Source organism: Aotus nancymaae, unplaced genomic scaffold, assembly GCF_030222135.1.
Source record: "Aotus nancymaae isolate 86718 unplaced genomic scaffold, 86718_ANA_hifiasm-v0.15.2.pri h1tg000011l, whole genome shotgun sequence".
NCBI lineage: Eukaryota > Metazoa > Chordata > Mammalia > Primates > Aotidae > Aotus > Aotus nancymaae.
The window spans coordinates 31,444,662-31,457,536 of NW_026988422.1; positions in this window are offsets into that span (position 1 = coordinate 31,444,662).

A 12,875-nucleotide genomic window follows, 5' to 3' on the forward strand; every position below is an offset into this window, starting at 1 on the left:
TAATGTTTATATTTTAAGAAGCAACAGTGCAGAGTCTTCAGAGAGACTGTTAGAGTTACTGATTTGGATTTTGGGGATTCTTCCTGGTTCCAGAGTCTAGACTGACTGTATTTCTCATTTTATTAGACATTTTGGATCTAGCAGGAAAGATAAACTCATAGCCAAATAAAATAAATAATGTACAGCCTTCAATTTCATTTTTGTCACTGAACTCTAGCAGCTAGGCACCAATCAATGAGAAAGAGGTAGAGCTCATGGCTTAGAGAGTTTGGCCATGTTGGCCAACGTTGGATTATTCTGTTTCCGGTTGACCTTGTCTTACAAGTGGTGTTTTTTTTTTCTTTTTCTTTTTTTGTTTTGAGATACAGTTTTGCTCTGTTGCCCAACCTGGAGTGAAGTAGCATGATCTCGGCTCACTGCAACTTCCACCTCCTGGGTCCAAGTGACTCTCCTGCCTCAAACGCCCAAGTAGCTGGTATTACAGGCATGTGCCACTGTACCTGGCTAATTTTTATATTTTCTTTTTAGTAGAGGCGGAGTTTTGCCATATCAGCCAAACTGGTTTTGAACACCTGACTTCAGGTGATCCACCCACCTCAGCCTGTTAAAGTGCTTGGATTATGGGCGTGAGCCACCATGCCCAGCCCAGATGGTGTTTCTAAGAAACATTATAAAGATCATTGCTTCTGGCCGGGTGCAGTGGCTCACACCTGTAATCCCAGCACTATGGGTGGCTGAGGCAGGTGGATCATGAGGTCAGGAGTTTGAGACCAGCCTGGCCAACATAGTGAAACCCTGTCTCTATTAAAAAATACAAAAAATTAGCTAGGCGAGCTAGGCGTGGTGGCCCGTGCCTGTAGTCCCAGCTACTCAGGAGTCTGAGGCAGGAGAATCACTTGAACTCGGGAGGCAGACGTTGTAGTGAGCTGAGATCTGACTATTGCACTCCAGTCTGGGCAACAGTGCAAGACTCCATCTCAGGGGGAAAAAAAAATTGTTGCTTCCTTGTTCTACCATTAGTTACAAATCTTTGGAGATTTAGGGCTGCCTGTGTTGAATTTTCTATTTTAGGCTCTCAATAAGTTTAACTAGATGAAAAGGAAATGAGAATGGAGTAGAAGGGCTAAAACAGTCTTATATACTCAAAATGCTCAAATAAAAGAAGCTCAAAGGCAGTCACACAATGAAGTTCAATTGGAAGTCTTCCCTCTGTTGAGTAATTGGACGAATTGGCATGCAGACTTATAATAGAGTTCATCATCCAGTTTCTAGATATATCAATAGATTTATTTACAAAAACATTGGGGGATAATTGATGGCTATTGTAAAGAAAAAGTAGAGCATCTCAGGATGTAAATTAGGTAAATTTGTGCAGAATTGACCAAGTATCTAGTAACACCAGAAACAATTGACTTAGGAAGGCATTGGAAAAATTATTATTTAATGAAGTATTTAGAGCAGTGTGCCTAATTTTGTCCCAAAGAGATTTTAATAACTATTTTCTGAAGTAGAAGCACTCTTTTTTTTTTGGAGACTGGATCCCACTCTGTCGCCCAGACTGGAGTGTAGTAGCATGATCTTGGCTCACCACAACCTCCACCTCCCAGGCTCAAGTAGAAGTGCTATTTAAAACAGGCTTCATCCACATTGGGAATTATCTGCTAACTGACAGAAAGATCCCATTGATATCTGATATATGTGCAAGACATTAAAAAAGACTTTGAGCTTTATTATCCTGTGGAAAAGAATGATGTGTCCTGAAGTACCATGGAGCTGGTATACCAAATATCATGGGTTTAAGAACCAATAAGGAGAGAAAAAATTGGGAGACAAGGAAATCCATCACGCATCACAATTGTGTGCCTGACTTTTTCCCAGAGAGATTTTTAGTAACTACTTTCTGAAGTAGAAGTACTATTTAAATCAGCTTTCATCCACATTGGGGAATTATCTGCTGGCTGGCAGAAAGATTACATTGATATCTAACATGTGTGCAAGACATTAAAAGGGACTTTGATCTGAGCTTCCATTCAAAAGAATGAAATACAACCTTACATGTTTTATTTTTGTACCAAATATACACTAGACTCTGTTGGAAGAGTAGACAGATCTTTTTTACTGACAGCTTCAGTTTGTGTTCTGAACAGTATAAATTTAAAGGGGATCCTGATATAAAAAGGCTTCAATGGATAGGCCAATGGAATCCATCACACATCACAGTTTTTGTTTCCTTGTCTCTCATTTTTTTCCCTCTTTAGTGGTTCTTAAGCCCATGGTACTTGACATACTAGCTCCACCATACTTCAGGACACAGCACTCCTTTCTACAGGAAAATAAAGCTCAGATCAAAGTTACTTTTAATGTTGTGTACATATAGTTGCTATCAATGAGGTCTTTGACTGCTTGAACTATTAACAACTTTGCAAGACAAGGTGAGCTCTGATGCCATGAAAAAGGTAAAGGGTAGTTGAAAATTGTCAGTTCTTCAATTTCAATTTGTTTTCTCTGTATCAGCAAAACTACAGCCAGGACTTGTGTATGTGTGTACATGAAACCACACAACTTAGTACTTAAAAAGCTAATTGTCCTTTGATAGTCCAATCATGGTGGTCTACCTGAGGAATGAATGTGATTTTTCATTAGTAAAACATATTCACACCTACTTCTTGTGAAATCATAACACCAGGATTGTTTTAGCAAAAATATTTACACCTTCTTTCCTGGCTTTTGTTTTTCAATATAAAGAGTCCCAGATTAATGTCAGTGTTTCTGCCTGAACTATTTACTGACTAGAATCAAGCCCATGCATCTCCCCCTAATCACCTAGTTTCTCCTTTAATGTCAAAGAATGAGGATGTTCATGCCTCCAGAATCAGATGGCTATAAATCATACTTTTGAGGAAATCAGTTCCTGAGATGCCTGAAATTTATTATTGAAATCAACCACTTTGAAGTGTTAAGGAGTTTCAAGGATTTAGCAGCATATTCTTTGCCATATCCTTTCCAATATACTTTAATAGTGTAAGAGCTCACCTATATCAATATGCCAAATACTAAAGCAGATGTCTCATTTAAACTACCCTTATTCAACATATCAGAAGACAGCAATAAATGTAAAGCTGCCCCTCAAAGAGCTATATGCCACTTCCCAAGATGGTCTCATTTAGTTTGTTTTCCAAGTTAGGCATCTGGATATTTTTCCTGTCAGCGTGCCATGGTCTTCCATGATTGAAAAGCCTAAGCAGATGCAGGAAGTTTGGGATGTCCAGATTTCAGCAATGTATGTTACGAGTAAAAATGTTATGCACAGATGGGCACGGTGGGACACGCCTGCAATCCCAACATTTGGGGAGGCCTAGGCAGGCATATCACAAGGTCAGGAGTTCAAGACCAGTCTGATCAACATAGTGAAACCCCAACTCTACTAAAAACACAAAAAAATAGCTGGGTGTGGTGGTGTGCACCTGTAATCCCAGCTACTCAGGAGGCTGAGGCAGGAGAATTGCCTGAACTCCAGAGGCAGAGGTTGCAGTGAGCTGAGATCGTGCGATTGCACTCCAGCCAAGGCAACAGTGTGAGACTCCATCTCGAAGGAAAAGAAATGTTATGCACTCGAGTCCCAGTCCAGAGTCTCTTGGAGTCTGTGCAATAATATTTAATTTTTTCCCTGTTATAAACTCAATGTTGTAATGCGGCAATGAAAGGTTATGACATTATTTCAAGAGCTGTCATTAGTGGCTTCTTAGTTCCTACCACATGCCAGTCACTGTGCTTTTAATTTTATATCAATTCTTTCATTAATCCTCAAAGACTCGAAGAAGTTAAAGGACACAAAGAGGCAGCATATGAACCTAGATAAATCTGATAAGCAAATCAAAGTTTAGTTGATTATATTATTCTGCTACTGTATCAGAATCTACAAAAAATATTAAGCAAAAGACTAGTAAGAAACATGCCTTTGTATCAGCTTCCTCAGAATTATACCTAGTGAATAAAAGTATGTGAATGAACATCTTTTAAGGTTAAACTCCGTGGAGATAAATAATTGAGAGAACATAATATAATGCAAGTCACAATGGTGGTTCACTCAGACTAATATGGCTCTGATAGTGGTATCCAACCATGTTATCTCCGGGAATAGAATGTAGGAAGTAAAAGGATCTGAAAATAGAAGGTCTGTAAGACTAACCTTAAATACAAAAGTTTTCCCAAAACCATCTTACTGCTTTGCGAGCCACTTAAAAACTTCTTGAATTACTGTTGATTTATGAGTCTCTCTTTTTCAGAGTACTCTACCTCAACTTTTAGCTGTCTCTGAACCCGCAGCACAGAGAGGATCTCTCTTTCTCTTCCTCAGTCCTCACTCCTCTAGCAATAATAGATTGCAGTTGCTTGTTATTTAGTGCTTACTAGGTTCACTGTGTGGATAGGTGGATTTCTCTGTTGTCTTGGCCCAGCTTCAATCTTAGACTGGCCCCATGTGCTTGGATCTTGGATTTAGGGTGTTCTCAGCATTTATGCCTTACCTCCCTGTGGCAGACAAACACTGTCGTGTTTCTCTGTGGGTCTTGTGTGAGAGAGTTTGCTGCTGCTTTCTTACAGGTAGCAAAATTAGAATGGTATTGTTATAGGGTCTTCAGCTCAGAGTGGTTTCCTGTCTGTTACCCAAAGGTTTTTTCACTTAACTCTTCTTAGCTGTACTGGATCTTAACCTGTGCTCTGACGGGGGTGGGGGTGGGTTAAGATCCACTACAGCAAAGAATGTGCTATCAGCTCTTTAGCCACATCCCCAAAAGCTGAAAGCTTTTCCTCCATGCAAGAGGCTGATTTGAGCAAGAATGCTGGGATTTGTGCTTTTCTGCAGTGGCCGCTGATCATGTCTTGTAAACCTACACTTTTGCTGGGGCTCTCTCTGTGTCCCGCTCTGCCCCTGATTAGTTCTTCCAACTTGTATGAAATGGCCCTACCAGTAAATGTAAACTCCTTCTGTGCCTGCAACTCCCAGCAGTTCTATATTCTGATGATAGCTCTCACTCAACTTTTACTCAGTTTCATTTTCTTGTATGGCAGGCAGCATTTCTTTTTCTATGCTCTGCTGCAGTTGTGCGAGTCCATAAGCTGCCTGTCTTCCCTTGGAGGAGACTTTTCCTCATTGGAGTCCAGCCTACTTGTTTGCCCTGTGATCTCAGGTCTCTAATGGGTTAAAGCAAAGTTATAATTTTTCCATTTATCCAGCTTTACTTATTAAGGTAGAAGCGACGGTCTTTACTAGCAGGAATTGGAACTCTAGCCATCTTCCATTGCATCTAAAATTGAAATATTGGTATCAGAAATCCAAGACCTTTGTCAGTATTCTCTCTGAACTATAAGAAGTATTGCAAATCATATTATCATTGTAAATCACAGATCATAATCAAAATACCTCCTTCCTAGTCAGTGTGAGAAGGAGGGCATCATTTTCCCTTCCATTTTCTTTTAAAGGAAGGTTAAGGGTTTTTTCTTTAAAAATGTTGAGCCAATTTTATATTTAATTGTTAAAAGTCTCACAGAAACTAGTCTTTATTGGGCCTCTGTTGATGGAAGAATTGGCAAGTGCCTGAGTTATTGATTCTGTGGCTTCAGCTAAGTTGTGAGTCATGGTAGTAAATTTGGATTCAATAAGGAGAAATCCCAAGGAACATAGCAAGGCTGAGGAATTAGATAATTACAATTTACTTTGGTTCGGATGGGTTTTCTCTGGGTCCTTCATGGATTTTGAAGATGAGATTATGGATATGATGAATATGTACAAAACAGTCTCCACATTTTTATCCACCTTGGGCTTAATAAAAAAATTATGGGGAGAAACATTTTTTAATCCATACAAGAGAACTTGGATGTTTCTCTTGAAACAATTGGAAGCAACTGAAGAGCTTTGCATAGGACATATTTTCTTTTTCTGAATGAACAAGTGATTGAACCAATGAGAGTAAGAATCCAAGTATAGCAATCTTATTTTGAATTCAGATAGATAAAATTTTGAGGAATGTGTCCAGTTTGCTCTAAAATAGGTAACAACCAAGAAAGAGCAGATACTTTGTGTATTCCAGCTTTGGTTCTGGCAGGTTGTCAAAACCTTAGTTGAGAGCACAGAATTAAGAGAAGAGGAAGGTTAAGGCTTAGGCACTGTGTCAGTCCTGCAGCCACATGTGACAGGGTTCACTTAACATCCTCAGCAGAGGATTCATAGGAGGGATTTTAAGGAAAATATGTAGGGAAGAAAAATGACTCATTAGAGTCAGAAGACTAGTCTTGTGTGCTTGACCAAAACAACTAGGTTTGGTGACTGAATAAAGAAATATGGGATTTAGAAGCTGAAGTCTCATTTCTGGAGCTTCCATGAACTAGTTAGGTGGCTACAAGATTAACTACAGATCTTAACATCTGTAGCAGTGTCTCCTCACATATCTCCTTTCTCTGTTGTGGTTAACCAAATATTGTCTTAGGCATGTGACTATAGGGAGGACCCAACTAGCAGACCCAGCTGCAGGGAACATGAGAATCAAAGAGCATGGTAAGCCAGACTGGAGTTGGCAAGGATTAGAGTGAAACATAACCAAAGAGATAAAAAAATGCATCTGGTCCAGAACAGGCTGCTGTTCTACATGGTCCAAAGTACACCAGTCTATAATTTCACCAAGATTGCATCTCTCTGGCCAGTCTTTAAGGATCCTGCCATAAAAATATTTATTTTGTATGCATGTTTCTTTTTTTCCTAGTGTCTTCCATACTATCCTCCTCAAGGGATTTAGTTGAGCAGATACAAAGTCCTGGACAATCAATTATGGCTTAAAAATTCCATGTTTCACATGTTGCGTTTTTAAACAGCATACTCCATGGGAAGAAATAGAGATGTGATGTTATTCGAGGAGTATGGCTTTTACCTGTGTGGTTTCTAAGCCAGCTGCAAGGGTGTGCTTCCTGGAATGAACTCAATGACTTCCTTTCTAGTTCTTATCTTATGCCCCCTCACCACCAGCTGCTAACAAATGCCTGGGTAAAGTTTGTGAGTTTTTCCTGAGAATGTAGGAATAGGCAATTGCCTCATGTTGAGTTCTGACCTTTTTGTAAGGCTTTTCTAACATTTTCTTCACAGTGGGCTCTGAGACAACAGAAATATGTTGCCGAGTCTTCTGGCTGCGATGGTGATATGATGAGTTGAATAGTTTTAGTTGCTTTATGTAAGCTCACAGAATATTGACCCTTTGTCACATTGGTTTCTCCATCTGTTTGCTGATGAATGAGGGAAATAATCTCCCCACTGGGAGGCCTTTTGTACCAATACAATATATAATATACAATATTTGTTTCATATAAACAATCCAGTTTCACGGTCTCACCCTCCTGCATAGATATTGCTGGTTGGGATTGAATGACCTTCTGTGACATGCTGGATCCTGTAGATGAGAAGAAATAACAAGATTGGTCCTCTAAGCTGATCTGTAAAAGAGCTTCTAAGAACTTTTGGGGCAGGAGTTAAATCTTCAGTCAAGGCAGGATTCAGAATCTGGTTCCTTTCCTCTTCCTTCTTGTTATACCTGAGTGTTGTCACATATGAACAGTTGTTCATCCCCTCTTCCCTCCCCACTGTCTTATCCCAGTCCTAGACTGTCCTCAGTCTCACTATCAGCTACTGTCCTTACCAAGGAAGGCAGAGGCCATAAGCACCCATAATATGCTGACAAGAATCATGTTGGCACCTCTATTTCCAGGAAAAAAACTGCCTGGTCAGAGCCTGAGGCCCAGTTTATTCAGTTTTGTGTAAAGCTCCACCTAGAATTATTGGAGGTTAGCAATGCAGCTGTCTCAGATTAGGAAAGGAAGTGGTACGATGGGGAACGCAGGGGCAGGGACAAGTTTTATTTCTTTATAGGGCTCTAAGGTTTTTTCCTTAACACAGTCCCTCAGTCTGTTAGATTTTACCAACTGCTGGTCCCCTCTAATACTGACTAAAACTCTGCAGCTGGAGAAAGTCAGTTTCCACCTCTAAAAACCCTGGCTGGTTAAGAAAGTTCAAAAATTTGACTACCTGAGATGTTTCCTTTACACAAGACCCTTTTCCCATCCTTTCTTTTAGTGCAATTAATTTAAAGATTTTAGAGATCTCTTATCTAAACAATTAATGAAGAGATCATATTTTACAGAGGACATATAACAGTGTCATGGCCAAGCTTAAAAATCCTCTTGACTAAATTAAGAGTGAAAAATCTCACCGAAAACAGTTCTGGTAGGTAAAATTCCTGCAGAGGCTTGGGTTTGCTTCCCAGTCAGGGAAAAACAAAGGCCATTCCACCTGTGACCTAATAGTTAAAATTCTGCACTTTCACATCCACAGCATGAGTCTGATTCCTGGTCAGGGATCCAGCCCCTCTTGGTTTGATATTTGTGTGACTTTTGGGTATCAATTCATTATTGATCATTCCTACTTTCTTAGCTTTTTGTTTCCCGTCTTTTATCATTTGTCAGGGGCACTTGAGGCTTTGGGGCCTTTGTGTGTGGATGATCAGCTGAGAGTGTAAGACCCTAAAAATATGGCCTGACAGAAATGGGGGTTATACCCTATTTATTGCTAATGAAACTTTCCTTCGCTGAGTGATCTTTAGGGTGATTCTGGATCTTGTTAAAAAATGCTTGCCACCTCTTTGGCCACAGCTGTGTATCCATGGTTATGTAATAACTTTGGTTAAGGCACTTTGGGGGATATCTTTTGGTGAAGAAGTTCAAAAGTCAGAAATACCAACTGTTTGTCCCAGCTAACATCTGATAAGAGATTTGAAAGTATTTCTTTAAAGGGCTCTATAGTCAAAAATTGACTTAATTAAAACTGATATTTAGGCTATGCATGTATTTACTTACTGCTTTAAGGCCTCTGCTCTTTCTCTCCATAAAAATTTCTCAGGCAACTAAATTTCTTCTTAAACCCATGCTAGCCATGTGCACTCCTCTGTCTCTCTAATTCTATTGCCCTTTCCTCCCTCTTGCCACCCTCAGTGCCACATAAGAAGATAAAAAAAAGAAAGAAAGAAAAAAAGAAAGAAAGAAACAGACTTCTAACAGCCTGGGATTTTTAAAGAAAAAACAGAAAAGGTGCCACCGACTCACTTATAGGAGAAACTGCTATTTTTTTTTTTCTCAGCAAATCCCAAGAGTTGAAAATGGACAGGGCTCTCTCAGATCTAAAACTCTGCTCTCCTTCGCATTGCATTACCAGAAATTTTTGCTTCTGAAGTTACTAGAAATTCCTTTTTATTGTGAAAAACTTGCCTTTGGTGTGTATAATGACTAAGGAATGGGCTGATCACACAGTGGGCTGATTGGCCTTGGGTTGCCCACCAGCCTCAGGGGGAATATATTTGTAGCGAAATGCACTGCGAAAACAAAGCGTGTCCTGATCCCCATGGTGTTTACCTCTTTTGGGGAACCCAAGATTTCATGTGAGTTATGCTTTGAATTCAATGGTCCAGATAAAAAAAATATAGACTAAATTAAAAGCACCTATCTAAATGAAATTGGTCACCTCATAAAAGCCTATGATAAATTTATATAATTTTGTGTTATCTTCGCATCCATGTTTTTAATCTTCCTTTAACACAACCAAATTTAAAAAGCTGAAATTCCCTGTCTCTCTCTGTATTTTGAGATGCAAATCCTCTATCTTGTTTCACCTGAGAGTTATCACTTTAGAAATGGAAATTTAGGGTTGCTTAGCTAACAGTTGCCTAGAGCAATAAAACAGGTAATTAGAACAGTGAATAAAAAGCTATTTAAAACTGGTAAATGAAAAATAGTATAGATCTATAAGATCTGCTTCTGTCCCTGTGTTTGCGTGCCTATATATTTATATGTGTTACGTGTATGTGATGTTTCATTACCAAAATATGTGAAAGAGCGCTAATTAATTGGCTTAAAGAAAAAGTAAACATTTATTTTATGAGAGAAATAGAGATCTTACTCAAACACCTTTTAGTTCATGTGACTTTAGTAATCTTTAACAAAGCCAATTTAAAAATTATTGGTGAAATAAAATAGACACCTCTTCAGAATTTAATTTAGACATTTTTGTCTGAGTCTGTTGGCCTATTGTTCAGATATTATTTCTGCTACATGTTTTAAATCATAAAATGTGTTTTTCTGACCATTTTTGTTACTTAACTTGTCTATAAACTATGTTTTCAGATTTGAGACTTTAGGATACGACGAATCTTAGCTCTAGGCATTGTCCTTTGTCTTGGACTCTGTATCTGGTGCTTAATTAGAGTTACTTACTTCCTCAATTTTTCACTAAGAGTTACTAAGAAGTAACATTATAATTAATGTATGTAATTAAAACTACTAGCTATAACCGGGCATGGTGGCTCACGCCCATAATGCCATTACTTTGGGAGGGCGAGGCAAGTGGATCACCTAAGGTCAGGAGTTCGAGACCAGCCTGCCAAACATGGCAAAACCCCATCTCTACTAAAAATACAGAAAGTTAGTCAGGTGTGGTGGCATGCACCTGTAATCCCAGCTACTTGGGAGCCTGAGGCAGGAGAATCACTTGAACTCAGGAGGCTGAAGTTGCAGTGAACCGAGATTACACCAGTGCACTCCAACTTGGGTGACAAGAGAAAAATTCTGTCTCAAAAAAACCCCAAACAACTACCAGCTATAAGAGAAACAATTCTATATGCAAAGTGCATAAAGTTGTTTGTGTTTTTGATTAAAAGCTTCCAAGAGGGCATGGGAATATGGTTTCTGTTCAAAAGAAAGTAATTTTTCCCAGTGTAGAGATCTTTTCAAATCAATTTTTAAAATTAAAGTTTTTTAAAATTAAAGTTTTTTTTGAGTAAAAAAAAACTAAATGAATATAGAAAGTTGGAAAAGTAAATTTTTGTTCTAGGGTAGACTGATAGTACAAGACTAAAGATTTAAGCAAGTTGTACCATGTTTGTGGAAGACTGATCTTGTGAAAGGAATTCTGTGTGTGATTATTTCTTTTTCTTTTTTCTTTTCTCTTTTTTTTGAGACAGGGTCTCACTCTGTCACCCAGGCTGGAGTGTAATGGCCTGATCTCAGCTCACTGCAACCCCTACTTCCCAGGTTCAAGTGATTCTCATGCCTTAGCCTCCCAAGTATCTGCAGTTACAGGTGTGTGTTACCACACCTGGCTAATTTTTGTACTTTTAGTAGAGTTGGGGTTTCGCCATGTTGGCCAGGCTGGTCTTGAACTCCTGGCCTCAAGTGATTCACCCACCTTGGTCTTCCAAAGTGGTAGGATTATAGGTGTGAGCCACCACATCTGTCCATTCTCAATTCTTATCAATATATGAATCAATCAGTACTTCTGAATGCTATTTCCCCAAAACAGATATTTAAAACCTTGGAAAAAATATTGCTAGTGACCTTTCCAGATAAGTAACAAGATTAACAATCCAAATACCTACTGTATACAATCCTCATGTCCAAGAAAGTACCAGATGAAAGTTTTTTTTTTAAATTTTTTAATTTTTGCTATCTTTCTACTGACAAGCTGTGGGTACCTAGGCGAAGAAAGAGAGGAATGCAGATAGGAATGCACTTTCAGATAGGAATGCAGAGATATAAAAGTAGTTTATTTGTGTAGCTTCAGTCAAATAGTAGTTCACTCTGGTTTTTGAAACTGAAATCTATGTAATTTTCTCTGAATCTAAGTTATCTAACTACCTACTAAGCAATTAAATAATTATCAAGAAAACAATGGCAAATTAGGTATGCTCTTAAGGGCATGACTTGCATTTTGTGTGATACGTTGAAACAGTTGAATTTCCTTTAGGTTATCTTTTATCATGGATGAGCCTTCTGGTAAGTTCCCCATACTCCTGTGGTAAGCATCTGTGCTAGGTGAGCATCTGTGGCTCAGCTTCAGGTTTGAGTGCAGCTCTTGGAGGCCTGGGTATCACTGCGTCTCTGTGCCACAGAAGTAGGTTTCAGAGTAACTGAGCTGGGTGGCTATAATGTACAGGGAACTTTGCTGCTTTTTTTCATTAAATGTGGCAGCTATTTTGTCATGAGTCTTCAGTTGTTCACCTTTCAGTAACATCATCAGGAAGACAAGTGCTTCGCCATGCTTCTGCCCGTACCAGTGTATAGAATATAAAGCCTTTGAGGAATTGCAGTTGATGATAGCATCTTTCCCTTCTTGGAGGATCATGACTTGAGGACTCTGCACTGGTTGTTGGCTTCTCACCTGTGATCAGAAAGACAATCAAAGGACATAGGAAATCCTCATGAGACACTCAGTCTCGTAAAAGGAAGGGTGATTTTCTCCCTTCCCTCCTTATTTAAAACATTAAGCATCACCACATAATTACAGTACATTTTCCATGCTTCTTAGGTCTAATTCTTAAAAGGGCCCTTCCCAAGAGAGAAAGCTATTGCCATTAAGGTACTGTCTTATGACAACCTCTTCCAGACTGAATTGTGTACTCACAGGTGAACTGCCACAACAAGGTGCCTGAAAGCACTTTCAGGAGAGTCTCCATCCTTGGCCTCCCAGAATATCCAGTGTGTCAGTCAGCCTCTGAATGGGCTTCCTTAGCAGGAGTTGCTTTGAACTCAGAATGAAGCCTATTGCAGTTGTTTCCAGGATATTGCAACTTTGGGGGCAACCAATCAGAGACACATCACAACAATTTAACTAAATGCATCTGTCTAGAATATTTTTTAAACAGCTCTCTCCTGTGGCTAGACTGAGGAATGTTGATTAAAATGTGGATTGTAGCTTTTCTTATGTTTTCATCCAAGATAGGTTTTTTTCTTGCTATAAGAAGGGCCTATCAATATACTGTGTTACAGAAAGAATTACTCCAGAATTA